Raw genomic sequence first — 12,485 nt, 5'->3', positions numbered from 1 at the left:
GTGCACGTGAGTTTAGAAAACAGAAGTTAGACCATGCACTTACAGCTGCTCACTCCTGGAAGAAGGACAAAACCAGGCTCCTGGGCCCTCCTGGCTAAGAAGTAGATCTGGACAGACCCACAGTGACCCCACCAAGGAGCAACCCCAGCACAGCTCGGGTGACCCACTGACTCATAGCAGTGGGTCAGAGAGCAAAGGAGTAAAGGACTAGCTACTTTTTCTTTTAGTGGTTGTTTTTCTTTTTAAGGTGTTTTTTTATTTTTTTATTATTTATTTATTTATTTTTTATTTTTTTGAGGAAGACTAGCCTCAAGCTAACATCTGCCAATTCTCCTCTTTTTGCTGAGGAAGACTGGCCCTGAGCTAACATCCATGCCCATCTTCCTCTACTCTATATGTGGGACGCCGCTTCAGCATGGCTTGCCAAGCGGCACCATGTCCACACCCGGGATTTGAACTGGCGAACCCTGGGCCGCCAAAGCGGAACAGGCGAACTTAACGGCTATGCCACCAGGCAGCCCCAAGGTGTTTTTTTTAAAAATAGACTATTTTTTAGAGTAATTTTAGGTCCAAAGCAAAATGGATGGAAAGCACAGCGAGTTCCCATATCACCCCTCCACCTGCATGCACACCTTCCCCCACTATCGACATCCTGCACCAGAGTCTACGTTTGTTACAACCAATGAAATGATCCACTTTTAAGGACATGGCAAATGCTTATCCTACAACAGTAAGGGAGAAAAATCAGGACACCACGAAATACACAAATGTGCACATATGAGTCTGATTGTCCTAACTGTATTACATGTACTCTTTTTCATCATTCATTGAGTTTAAAAAACTATTACTTTTTATGCTTCTAAAAAGGAAAATAATATTCCCAATTAATTCTAAGACTCTACCAATTGTAATCAGTGGTCATTCTGATTTCTAATTTGTTAAAATGTGAAGAACCACGCATTTCAGAACAGATGAATTACAGTGTGTTTTATACACACAAGAATGTAGGCCCTGTGCTCCTCTCTGGTGGCAGACTACAGGGCCTTTGAATTCTCCTCTTTATGCTTTTAAAAACTTTCTGGTCTCTTCAACAAATGGTGCTGGGAAAACTGGATATCCACATGCAAAGGAAGGAAGCTGAACCCTTACCTTACACCATATACAAAAATTAACACAAAATGGATTAAAGACTTAAACGTAAGACTTGATATAAGTCTTAGAAGAAAAAATAGGGGGAAAGCTTCATGACGTTGGATTGGGCAAGGATTTCTTGGCTATGACACCAAAAGGACAGGCAACAAAAGCAAAAGTAGACAGAGGGGCCTACGTCAAACTTAAAACTTCTGCACAGTAAAGAAAACAATCAACAGAGTGAAAAATCAGCCTATGGAGTGGGAGAAAATATTTGCAGACCATACATCTGATAAGAGGTTAATATCCAGGATATAGAAAGAATTCCTACAACTCAAAAAAAATAAACAACCCGAATAAAAAATTGGCAAAGGACTTGAACAGACATTTCTCCAAAGAAGATATACCAATGGCCAAAAGCACATGAAAATACGCTCGACATCACCCATCAGAGAAACACAAATCCAACCACAATGAGATATTACCTCATACCCATTAGGATGGCCACTACTGGCAAGGATGCGGAGAAATCAGAACCCTTGTGCACTGCTGATGGGAATGTAAAATGGTACAGCCACTACGGAAAACAGTATGCAGGTTCCTAAAAAACTTGAAAATAGAACTACCATGTAATCTAGCAATCCCACTTCTGGGTATACACCCAAAAGAATCAAAGACAGGATCTCAAGATATTTGCACACTTGTTCATTGCACCACAATTCACAATAGCCAAGAGGCAGAAGTAAACTAAATGTCCATCCATGAATGAATGGATACAGAAATATATAATGGAATATTATTGAGCCTTAAAAAAGGAAATCATGGGCCAGGCTGGTGGCATAGTGATTAAGTTTGGGCTCTCAGGTTCGGTGGCCTGGGGTTGGCAGGTTTGGATCCCCAGTATGGACCAACACGCTTCTCATTAAGCCATGTGCTGTGGCTACGTCCCGTATACAAAATAGAGGAAGATTGGCACAGATGTTAGCTCAGAGCCAATCTTCCTCATCAAAAAACAAAAAAAAAGGAAATCATGTCATGTGTGACAAAATGGATGAAACTTGAACACATTACACTAAGTGAAATAAGCCAGTCACAAAAAGACAAATTCTGTATGATTCCATTTATATGAGGTACCCTGAGTGGTCAAACTCTTAAAAAGAGAAAGTAAAATGGTGGTTGCCAGGGCCTGGGAGGAGGGGAAAAGTGGCTGTTGCTGTTCCATGGGCATAAAGTTTCAGCGTTGCAAGATGAAAAAGTTCCAGAGATCTGTTGCACAACTACTGTACTGTGCATGGAAAAATGGTTAAGATGGTAAATTTTATGTTCCATGTTTTTTGACCACACACTAAAATAGCTTTCCTGGGTTTTCCCAAATCTCCACAACCTATACTTTTTAAGCAGTTCTACAAAAAAGCCAGAATGACTTGGGCACTGGCGTGGCAGGGTGGGCAATGGCGTGATTGGTCTGGTTCTGCCCCCTCCCCTGTCGCCGCGTCCAGGAGGGCTGGGCCCGGAGGGTGGCGGGCAGTTGGCCACACCCTCCCCAGAGAGGAAGGCTCTTCTTCCCCACCCATGCTCGCGTACCTGTCCTGGGACAGTCGCTGTGGCCACAGGCCAAACAAGGACAGAGGGACCTAATTTCCTTTTTATTTTTAATTTAAAGAAAATACAAGATCTACAAACAAGTATACAGCATCATAATAGGCACCCGTGTTCCCAGCATTTCAGCTTTTCGCCTCCTTCATAGAATAGACACAAAACATTAACAATAAAGTTCCCTTTGTCCGCTAAACCTCAGCCAGTCTCCCTCTCTCCTTTATGTTTTTATTTTTACCAACTTCGTACGTCTTTCCCTTTACTTTAATAAGTGATCTGTATTTTCCTACACCTCGCTTTTTAAAATCGCAGGTGCATTTGCGCTCTAGCCCTGCTGATAATCATTCCCCAGTCTAGATCACTCGTTTTAATAGTGACCGACTGTCCCACGGTATGGACAGACTGTCCGATTCCTCCATCCAGGCGGCCTCCAGTTCTCTCCCACTAGCACTGTCCCCACGAACATCCCCGGGGGCATCTCCTTGTGCGCCCACATCGGTCCCTCCTCGGCAAGGCCATCTTGTCTCAACACACATTCACTCGAGTCTCCCGCACAGGCCCATGCCAGGGGTGGAAGGGCCAGCGGGGAGCGAGAGCAGCCCGGGGAAGGTTCGGCTTACACACACCGCCGCTCCGGCGGGGTCAGCGAGGTCCCCTCCCCTCGTCCCTGCAGCCCGGCCTCCATCCCTGCCGGCTCCCTGCATCCTTCTCCGAGGGCCGGTCCCGTGCACGCCTGCACGCCCTTCTTGCCCTTCGGCTCGGGGTCCCGGCGCCGCCCGCGGAACCTGCTCCCCGGACGGCAATGACCGGGCCAAGGTCCCTCGGCTGTCGCGGGGCGGGGCGGGGCGGGCCTAGACGCCGGCCTGGGCGGGCCTCGCTTCCGCTGCGGTAGGTGGGGCTCCTCCTCCGCCGCGCCCCCGCCCGCCGCCCCTCCCGAAGCCCGCGCTGGCCTCTCCGGGCTCTCTGCCGGCGCCGTGCCCGGGGCGCTGCAGGCGGGCGGGGTGGGGCGGGCTCGCGCGCCGCAGGTTCGGGTCTCGCTGTCGGCAGGACGCGGGCGCGGGCCGGGTCCCTGAGTGGCGCGGAGAGAGGGGCCGGGGGCGGGGCCAGGGGGCGGGCCGGGGGCGGGGCCGGCGGTGGGCCCCACCCCTCCCCGCCCGCGCCGCCTCCCCTCCACTGAAAGCTTCCAACGCTCGCTCGGCTGTCAGGCGCGGTGGCCAAGTGGTAAGGCGTCGGTCTCGTAAACCGAAGATCGCGGGTTCGAACCCCGTCCGTGCCTGGGGCTCGAGGTTGGGGTTGGCCGTGGGGCCATGGTGTTCCTGCGAGTGCTGTCCCGTTCCTCCGCTATGTGGCGTTTTTTTACTTTTCAGATTCCGTGCTGGCGTCCTCCGCTCCCTTCCCCGCCCCCAGGCTCCGCGGTACCGAGCGCAGGCTGGGCCAGGGCGCCGGGGCTCCCGGGACCACCTGCCGACGGGCCCGGGCGGCCTCTCGTCCCCCGCAGGGCGGGCTCGGCCCGGGGCCCGAGCAGGACGGCCTGGCTGGGCAGTGGTGTCACCGGCCGGGGGAGTCTGGTGTCGCTGGTTTTGCGTATCATGAAGGCGAGAGAAGGTTCCAGGAAGCGCATTCGAGTTTCTGGAGCAATTTTCTGATTTCTGTTTGTTCCTTGAAAGGTGAGTTACCCCCGCCGTGCCCGCCGCCTGCCTTCTCGTCTAGGAAGCCGACCCCAGCTTTCAGCTGGTGGGCGCTTACTCTTTTCTCAGCCCTTGTGCTGACCCTCTGAGTCTGGCGCCTGTCTGCGTGATCCTTTGAACCTGGCCCGTAGCCAGTGATGATACTCCCCAAATCTTCTCTGGGATAAACAGCCCAATTTAATATGATTTGATGCTCAGGGCCTCCCCTTCCTGATACACTCCAGTCTGTCTGTCCCCTTCTTCAATTGTGACGCTCAGCACTGAAAATACTACTCCAGATATAGTCTAATGGTACATCACCTCCCTCGTTCTATGTCCCATACTTCTGTTAATGTGACCAAAAATCACATTGCCTTTCCAGAGGCCCTGTTGCGCAGTTGACCATGGGGAGCTTCAGGCAGATTGAATGTCAGCAGAGTCCCTTTGGGATGGTGTCCAGGGTAATCAGAAGGCAGGATGTGGGGCTCAGGCAGCAGGGGAATATATTGATCTTTTCCCTAAGATTCTAATAAATGGAAGAGATGCTCTTGGCTGTTCAAGGGAATGCTGAGCTAGGGTGTCAGTGTCATCGTGGAATTTTTACTAAACGCAAATCGAGGCAGGTTCCAGATGTTCAGGGATACGAAGGGGAAAGGTCCTGAACTACTGGATATTGTCTTGAATCCTATCCTTAATTTGGATTCCTGATGAGAAGGAACTTGGAGGCTAGACATTGGATTTCCTGGGGTAACCGGAGCAGAGAATTCCATCCCACAAAGGCAGGTGGATGAGCCAAGCTAAAATCAATAAAAGAGGGTCAAGGTACAGAGGAGGTCAACATACAGGTATTAGGGGAAACACGGGCCCCCAAAGGTGAAGGACCAGAGGCAGGGGTCAAGTACAGTTCCCAGGTCAAGGTTGGTGAGACGAGATGGAAGTGAAGCAGGTCAGACCCAAGCACAAAGGTGCGCTGGGACCAGGGAGGTCTTGGAATTACCTGGAAGGCCCCCAGGGATCCACACTCACCTCCGCGGGGCTGGAGGCAGGTCATTGGCTTAGAGGGTGAGGACAGAGGTGGAAGGGGACACCTACGCTGAGTCTGTTGCATGACCTCTGTTAAATCACTTCCATACCGTGGCCTTCAACTTCCTTGCTTGCAAAGTTTGGAAGTTGAAAGAGATGTTTCCTAAATGCCTCGTAGCCTGAAATGCTGCGTTTCTACCTCAAAGTCTGGACCTTGGAGAAGCAAGGGGACCTCAAGTTGCCTCAACCATCTCCCTCATGGGTGCCAAGGTGGTGAATCATAGTCGCCCCTCTCACAGTGGGACCTGGTTGTTGCCACCTCATGAGGAGACCTATATGACCCTGGATCTCCTCCAGAGAGTTACAGGAAGTCCTCCCTGATGGGCAGGCCTAGAGCAGTGAAGGCCCCGCCCCCTGCCAGTTTCCCCTTGTTCAGACCCCACTCCCTGGCCAGGGTTGCCCACTCCTTCTAGAACCGACCACGGGGTCTCTGGTGCTGCAGTGTGACGGCCACGGAGGCAGACACAGCCATTTGTGGGCAGCTGAAGCCTCCAGAATATTTTTAAAAATATAAACTACTTTAAGTCAGGCCCCTTCCTTCCTGTGAGTGAATATTATTTAACTTAAAAGCAGAATTTGGCAAGTATATATATATATATTTTGCCTCATCCTGTCCATTTTAGTCCAATATTCCAGCCTGGAGAGAGATATTTTTAAATCTTTTATTGTACAATAAAATACAGATTCAAACACCACACAAATTAAGTGGGTGTCTTAATGAATTAGAAGAAGAACACGGCCAGGGTCAGAGAACTTTGCCGACACCCCAGAAACCTCTTTCCTGTGCCCCGCTCCCCATCACAGCCCCCCACAACCGGAAGTAACCACACCCCCTACTTTTACAGAAATCACTTCCTTGCATTTCTACTTACTGCCCAGTTGTGCATCTTTATACCCTATCGTTTAACTTTACTCCTTTTTAAAATCAATCTCTCTTTCAAGCTTTTTTTTCAGTCACTAGGATTCCCTTCCTTGCCTTTCCTTTCTTTGCAGTGTGTCTGTGGAGGAACCTGGTCTGTTTCACCTGCAGGGTTCCCCAGAGTCTAGACTTTGCTGACTGCAGACTCTTGTTGTGGTTCGACCAGTTCCTCTGTCCTCCGCGTTTCCTGCAGCCTAGCAGCTGGATCCAGACCCCACCAGCTTCAATCCTTTTGGCAAGCCTCAGCTCTCACCTCCTTTGAGAAACCTCTGATTCACCCAGGTAATGAGTCACTCAGCTGCTTGTCTGGGAGCCTCTGTGTCTCCCGCCACAGCTGGGAGGCCCCTTAGGGCTGGGACAGTGTCTCCCTCATGGCTGTGTTTCCCGCACCTGGTACAGAGACAGAGCCCTAAGGGTGGCAGGGTTGGGGAAGTCTTTTCTGAGGAGGTGACATCGTGGCTGGGCTCTGGAGGGTGAATAGGGATTTGCCAGAGCGCCACCACATTTGGGGCATTTCTGCCCTCATTCAGTCATCTCTGACCCCCAGATATCATGAACTAGTTGGCTGCTAAGCAGCCAGGGTGCTTTCTTTCATCCCCTGGCCCCTCAGACCTTCCATGCAAAATGGAGTTTCGAATTAAGAAACAAGTACTCCCTTTCTGTAGATGGTTTTATTAGCAAACACTAAAGGTCCAACCCCATCCTTCAGGACGAAAGTTCCCCATTTGGGATCGTGGACTGATAGGAATGAAGGCAACCCTCCAAACCCCTCATTTTACAGCCACAGAAACAGGCAAAGAGCAGGAAAATGATGTGTTCAAGGTCAACCAGAAAGCTCTACCTTTATCACATAGATTAAGTTCTTCCACAGGATGAGCACAAATCTGTTTGGAAAAGGCATCTTCGTTATCACTTGACAGGTACCCAGGAGATGGCCCATCTCTTTGCCAGCCTGTGAGCCAAGCAGTTACTTCACTTGCCCAACATTCACCCCTGAGCAATAGGAAAAGCACATAGGGACCAACATCACCGGGCTTGACCACGGCACTCAGGCTGCGGAGGCCGGGGAGGGACACAGACACACACTGTCAATGGGCGGATTCCCCAGGAGACAGCCTCTCCTGGACCACGGGCTCTAACACTTTCCAGGCACTTAGGCTGCCCATTGAAAGTCTTTCAGGGACCCCTGAGTGAGATGGCTAGGACTCGGGGCCAGGAGGGCTCCTCATATGACCTTGCTTCCCATGAGCTGCCCCTCACCCCTCAGCCTCACTCCCTAGGTCACATTCAAAGGGCGCAGCCCAGAGCATGTCAGACCACCTGCCTCCTCCCCACCCACCATCACGCACGAGAACTGAATCCAGCTCGAATCACCACCTTGGCATTGCTGAAATATTATTGCACCTGGAGATAACCGACTCCTTTCTGGGAAATTTACCCCTCTGCTGCTTCTTGCAGGAAAGAGTTGTGTCTTCTCTTCTCAAATGACCTAGATAGATAAAGGGGCTCCTTATATGTTGGCTGAATGAATGAACAACGAAAAGAAGTGAGCAACTTCTCTTCCTGCGGTTCTGGAACAGTCAAGCTGGAGAAATCACAGAGAAAATCACATCCCAGTTCTGCCAGTGACAAAACAGAGGCACAGAGGCAGAGAATACCTTACTGAAGTTACACAGGAGTGAGGAACTGAAACGGGCTCCAAACACCAAACGATGACAAGACCGGTGATGCCGGTGTGGCTTTTCTGCAGTAATGATTTCATGCCAAGCCTGTCTTTCCCCAGAGCTCCGGGACTCTCCCTCTGTCCAAGCTATCTGGGCCAAGAGAAACAAAATCCATGTAAATTGCCTGAGCAAAGATGCTGAGACAGAAAGCCCCGTGAATTCCATAGTCACATACAGAATACTTGAGACTCTTTGCAGCCTTTTTCTCCCTCTGCTTACCAGGACCCCTGTGTCTTCTGTCGAGCTCTTCCTGACTGATGGCAGGAAGTTGAAAAGTCCCCAGGACAATCGTGACTGTAGAAGTGGCATCCGCTAGGCTGTGTGGTCCAGAGGAGGAAGTTGAGTGGAAAGAGCTCAGTATGGAGTGACCTTGGGTAAACCATTTCTTTTTTTTTTCTTCAAGTCCCTTCCTCTATGAGATGATCTCTTAGGGAGCCACCAACAAATTTTCTTGGGCCCCAAAGGGCAACACAATTCTGGATGACAGCTCTTTTGATTTTTTTTTCTTTAAAGATTGGCCCCTGAGCTAACATCTGTTGCCAATCTTTTTCTTTCTTTCTTTCTTCCTTCTTCTTCTCCCAAAAGCCCCCCAATATATGGTTGTGTATTCTAGTTGTGAGTGCCTCTGGTTGTGCTATGTGGAACGCCGCCTCAGTGTGGCCTGATGAGCGGTGCCATGTCCGTGCCCAGGATACAAACTGGCAAAACCCTGGGCTGCCAAAGCGGAGCGCACGAACTTAACCACTCGGCCACAGGGCCGGCCCCCTAGGCAAATCATTTCATCTCCCCAAGCCCAGTTTCCATGTCAGTAACACAGGGTTTCTCGTTCCTCCATGCCACTCCATAGCACTTTACGCGTTGCTGGAGATATGACACATGTGCATTATTAGCAAAGAATCGATACCACAACGTGGTATTCGTGTTAGATGCCTTGAGCAGTTTGGGTATTGGAGGCCACGGTGAATGTTGGCCCTCCTGCCCTTGGGAGATGTGGTCACCCTCCAAAAGGACACTGGTGAAATCAACAGTTACTAGAGGGAGTGCCTCTGGCTGTGGCTCAGCCCTAGGGGACCCTGGGGAGGGTTGGGGCGGCCAAGCCCATCCAGTAATGGCAACGCTGTGTTCTCAGGGCAGTGTACGCAGGACTGAGAGGTGCTCAGCAGATATTTCCTGCATGTACATGTGCCAGGCACTGGAAACAGTACGTATGAAAGAGACAAACATTCTCTCCCCTGTGGAGCTTGCATCTGGGAGTCGATGCAAAGATCAGCAGCAGAGAGACAGAATATACTCCAATGAGTAAAGTACATGACATATTAGACAGGACAGGGCTATGGAGGGGAAAAAAAGCTGGATTGGAGGATAAGAAGTGATGGGGAAGGAGGCTGCAGTTTAAAAGAGGGTAGCCAGGGAAAGCCTAGGGAAGAATCTAGAATGAGGGGAGCCAGAGAACAAGCTCAGTGCCTCCAGCTCTATGGGATTTTGTCCCAGAGGCAGGTTGATCCCTCCCAGCCGTGGAGATGCATGTGTGCAGCTGTCTGGCAGGGTGGCTGGGACGTTAAGATTGTCCATGACACCCCCCACCTCCACCTCCACTTCCACCCCCACCCCCATCCCAGGGGCTCTGAGCCTGGATTGCTAAGGAGCCTGACTCCTGGGGGCCATTTGTCGGGGGCAAAAAGGGCTGAAGTCCCAGGGTTGACTTGGAGAGGTAGACTGCATTGTGGGAAGGACAAGCATGCATGAACGCCCTGGAGACCGGGCCTCTCTGAGATGACGACTTGGTGAAATGTGTCCTAGACCACGGAGGTTGGGTGGAGAGGGGCTGGTCTCGGGCCTGCATTTATTGGCCAAGTGACCCTGGCAAGTAATTTCACCTGTCAAATGCGTGTTATGATACCTCCATCCTAGGGTTGTTGTGAGAGTGTAAGGAGAAGCTCTTAGCACAGGGTCTTGGTACCTAGAAATTTCTCATCCTCATCACGATGAGGCAGTATTTTTCAAATTGCAGGAGGTAACCCATGAGTAGATCATGAAATAAACTTAACAGCTTGCAAGCAGCATTTTTTACTGGAACAGAATGGGATACCAAAATACATTTCAGTGTGTAAGAATTGTTTCATGAAACACTTTATATACATATATAGATGTACATATTTCCTACCATGGGGCATGACCGAAAGTTTGCAAGCCACTGTCCTAAGGCAGTGCTTCTCTCAAGATGGTCGTAGGAGTGTTTTTCTAACTTTAGAAATTTGCATGCCACTGTCACCATTTTTGCCAAATCAGAATACCACTTGTATTATTGTGGACTAAACATTTATCTTTGAGTTGGCCCATTTTAACCAGTTTAACCTCATCCTAACAACAATATTCATGAAACTTGCATTTGAAAATATAAAAATTTTTTTAATCTGAAACCATCTCACGTATGAACACCGCACTTTGGGGAACACCGGTGGTGAAGAGTGTCATTGTGAAAGCACCTTCTCGAAGCTGGAGGCCAAGAGAATTGTGGGACACGAACGAGTGCCAGCCCCTCTCAGGGTCCCTTCCTGGCCCTGGAGGCAGCCCAGTCCCACTGCCCAGCTTTCCGAGTTCTTGTGGTTGACCTGCCCACACCGACCACCTCAGGAAGCAAAGGACAGGCCCTGTCTGCTTGTGGACCAGCCCAGGATCTTTCTTGGGATGTAACCCCCAGTGGAGGAGGCCAGGGCCCTGGTATTTATCTTTCTCTTGTGAGCTGCGTCCTGCCGCTGCACCAAGTTTGCAGAATTTCCTTTCTTGTCCAGCTTTGATTCCATTGATGGGATTAGGTGCCCCCCACAGCCATGTCCTTTGATGTGGTCAGGGGGTAGCAGGGAGATTTCAAGCTCAGGGAGCAAATCTTAATCTTCTGCGGGCTTCTCTGGGATCAGAGCTGGGGTAAACCCATTACATCCCTGCCCTTTCATCCCCCCAGGACACCCGCTTCTCCAGTCTCAGAGATCCAAAGGGTTTGTCAGATTTAGAGAGAGCAATAAAAGGAGAAGAGAAAGTAGACCGCGAACCCCAGACCCCCTCCAGCATCGGCAGCATCACCAGCAATGTCAGGGCATCTTCCTCTTTCTTCCTTCTAATCCTGGGCTCCCACAAAATGGGGATTACAAAGGCTTGGGGCCGGGGGCCTGCCCTGCCCTAGCACTGGGCACCTCTGCCGGCACCTGGCTGCCATCTGCCCTCCAGCCCCCCAAGAGCTGCTCTCTCCTGGGAGCACCTGCTCCTGCGCATCTGTCTGTCCTGCCCTAGAATCCTGATGTGGGGCCGTGGGAGGGGCAGCAAATCGAGCTGATAAACCCCTCAACCTCCACCGCTGTGAGGTTTTAAGGCATGATTTGGATGGTGAGGCTGGGAAAGAGAAGACAGGAACAAAGCCAATCTCTATGTCAGGCCACAGACAGGTATGTCTCATTATTTTCTTAAATCTGACTTCAAGGCTCCATCTGAAGAGAGGTGGGGGAACTGAGTCGTTATTTGGGCTTCCCCATCACTCCCTTATTCATAGTCCCTGGAGTCCTGGCCATCTTGAGGATGGGGATCTTGGCAGAGGCCTATGGATGCTCCAGACTGGTCTCAGAGAAGGCACGCAGTTACTCCCCCACGTTCTGGCGTCTCCGAGAGAGCGAGAGAGCGGGGCAGGGGGTCCCCATCAAAGGGGATTCCACCGACCTCTGACCCCTCCCTAATCTTGGGAAAGCTCCCCCTCGGCCTCGAAGTTTCTCTGTACCACCCTCCTTCCCTGCCCACAGTCCCCCTAGAGGAACTCAGGTTTTGCAGAAAGCACCGCCAGGAAGAGGTGTGCAGGCAACTGGAAAACACAAAATTAACATCTGAAGAAAGCATGCTGCGGGGTACCAGGCTGGGCGCCTTCCATTTCGCATCTCGCTGGGTTGCCTCCAAAGCCCCGCAAGAGGGGCCTGGCCGGCTCCAGGTTCCAGGTGGGGAGGTTGAGGCCGGCCGCGGGAGCGCTCCCTCGGGGCGGGGACAGAGTCCAGGAGCAGAGCGGCCGGCAGGGGGCCCTCCGCGCCGGCCTTCGCGGGAGGAAGCGCTGGCAGCGGCTCGGACCGGTCAGAGGAGGAAAAGGGAAAATTACTGGAGCTCGGGGGCGGGAAGGGCTGCGGGACCGGGAGGAAGGCGCTCGAGGCTGTCGAGCCGGGCGGCCCGCGCCAGGCCCGTTCCCGCGGCGGCTCGGGCAGTGAGGAGCGGGGCCCCGGGCCGCCCCGCCGCGCGCGGGCGTCTTCGCGCCGGTGCCGGGGGCCGGAGCGGGCGCCGCGGCCGGGGCGGCGCCGCCGAGGGGCGGGCGGGCGGAGGGCGGGGCGGGGCGCC

The 12,485-nt window shown here is 51.8% G+C and overlaps 1 long non-coding RNA gene and 1 other non-coding gene across 2 annotated transcripts; both read left to right on the top strand.

The window, feature by feature from the left end:
* The first annotated feature begins 3,771 nt into the window (after positions 1-3,771).
* Positions 3,772-8,732, top strand: LOC103565428 (uncharacterized). The gene is made up of 4 exons (XR_548286.2): positions 3,772-3,948; positions 4,095-4,394; positions 6,471-6,678; positions 7,855-8,732. It is a non-coding gene; the product is annotated as an uncharacterized lncRNA (long non-coding RNA).
* On the top strand, positions 3,932-4,003 carry TRNAT-CGU (transfer RNA threonine (anticodon CGU)). Its single transcript has one exon. It is a non-coding gene; the product is annotated as a tRNA-Thr (tRNA).
* Positions 8,733-12,485: the final 3,753 nt, after the last annotated feature.

This window comes from Equus przewalskii, chromosome 10 (genome assembly GCF_037783145.1).
Source record: "Equus przewalskii isolate Varuska chromosome 10, EquPr2, whole genome shotgun sequence".
Lineage (NCBI taxonomy): Eukaryota > Metazoa > Chordata > Mammalia > Perissodactyla > Equidae > Equus > Equus przewalskii.
The sequence above is the reverse complement of the archived record's forward strand: the minus strand, read 5'-3'. Positions and strand labels throughout refer to the sequence as shown.